General features: G+C 40.9%; 1 pseudogene; it reads right to left on the bottom strand.

Annotated features, from left to right (window-relative positions):
* Positions 1–940: 940 nt before the first annotated feature.
* Positions 941–1,403, bottom strand: LOC105546538 (annotated as a pseudogene).
* Between the last annotated feature and the right edge of the window lie 121 nt (positions 1,404–1,524).

The following is a 1,524-nucleotide window of genomic DNA, read 5'->3' as shown; positions in this document are numbered from 1 at the left end:
ATTATGAGGTTACTATAAATGTTATCATTCAGACTGGACCAGAACACACACTATTCTCTTGCAAAACTGGTGAAAGGTTACCATCATTAATTAATGAGTAGAACTAAATATTGATATACGACCCTACTGTGTATATAGTCTTAGTAGTTTGCTATATATAAAAACAAAGAGTAAAATGTGTATGATTCTTATCTCAATGAGTTCAGACAGTCTCAAATAATATCTAGATGCTGCAAGTTAAAAAACACAAACAAAAAAACCCAAAAAAGCCTTCTGTGTTAGTTTCCTGGTGTTGCTGTCAAAAAGTACCTATAAACGGAGTAGCGTAAACAACAGAATTTAATTTTCTCCCAATTCTGGAGGCTAGAAGTTTGAGATCAAGGTGTCAGCAGAATATGTTCTTTCTGAAGGCCATGAGGGAGACACCTGTTCTAGATCTCCCTTTGGCTTGCATATGGCTGTCTTCTACCTGTATCTTCACATTGTCTTCCTTCTATACCAGTTTGAATCCTAATATCCTCTTCTTATAAGGACACTGGTCATATTAGATTAGGATGCACCTGAATGACTTCATTTTTACCTAGATTACCTCTGTTAATATCCTACCTCTAAATAAGGTCTGATGTAATGGGGATTAGGACTTCAACATGTGAATTTTGGAAGGGACATGCTTGAACTCATAAGAACCTCTTTCGAGTCTCTTTGCAAAGCCACATTTTTTTTTGTTTTTTTGTTATTTAGTTTTTATTTCATAATCATAAACTTAACTCAACTCTGCAATCCAGCTAGGCATGGGAGGGAACAAGGAAAACATGGAACCCAAAGGGAACTGCAGCGAGAGCACAAAGATTCTAGGATACTGCGAGCAAATGGGGTGGAGGGGTGCTTCCTGAGCTGCAGAAGGAATGGTCTGGTGGTTAAGATGAAACACAAGTCAAACTTATTTGAGTTGTCCACAGTCAGCAATGGTGATCTTCTTGCTGGTCTTGCCATTCCTGGACCCAAAGCGCTCCATGGCCTCCACAATATTCATGCCTTCTTTCACTTTGCCAAAGACCACATGCTTTCCATCCAACCACTCAGTCTTGGCAGTGCAGATGAAAAACTGGGAACCATTTGTGTTGGGTCCGGCATTTGCCATGAACAAGATGCCAGGACCTGTATGCTTTAGGATGAAGTTCTCATCTTCAAATTTCTCCCCATAGATGGACTTGCCACCAATGCCATTATGGCGTGTGAAGTCACCACCCTGGAATAATTCTGTGAAAGCAGGAAGCCTTATAACCAAATCCTTTCTCTCCAGTGCTCAGAGCACGAAAATTTTCTGCTGTCTTTGGAAACTTGTCTGCAAACAGCTCGAAGGAGACATGGCCCAAGGGCTGGCTGTCGATGGCAATGTTGAAGAACACGGTTGGGTTGACCATGGCTAATAGTACAGGGTTTTCCTCGGCGGCGGTGTCTGCAAAGCTGCAAAACCACATTTTATTTGGGATTGGGATTCAGAATCTGTAGTAAGCAGTTTAG

The sequence above is a fragment of the Mandrillus leucophaeus genome, unplaced genomic scaffold, assembly GCF_000951045.1.
Source record: "Mandrillus leucophaeus isolate KB7577 unplaced genomic scaffold, Mleu.le_1.0 Scaffold361, whole genome shotgun sequence".
NCBI lineage: Eukaryota > Metazoa > Chordata > Mammalia > Primates > Cercopithecidae > Mandrillus > Mandrillus leucophaeus.
This window is presented reverse-complemented; position numbering and strand designations above follow the sequence as displayed.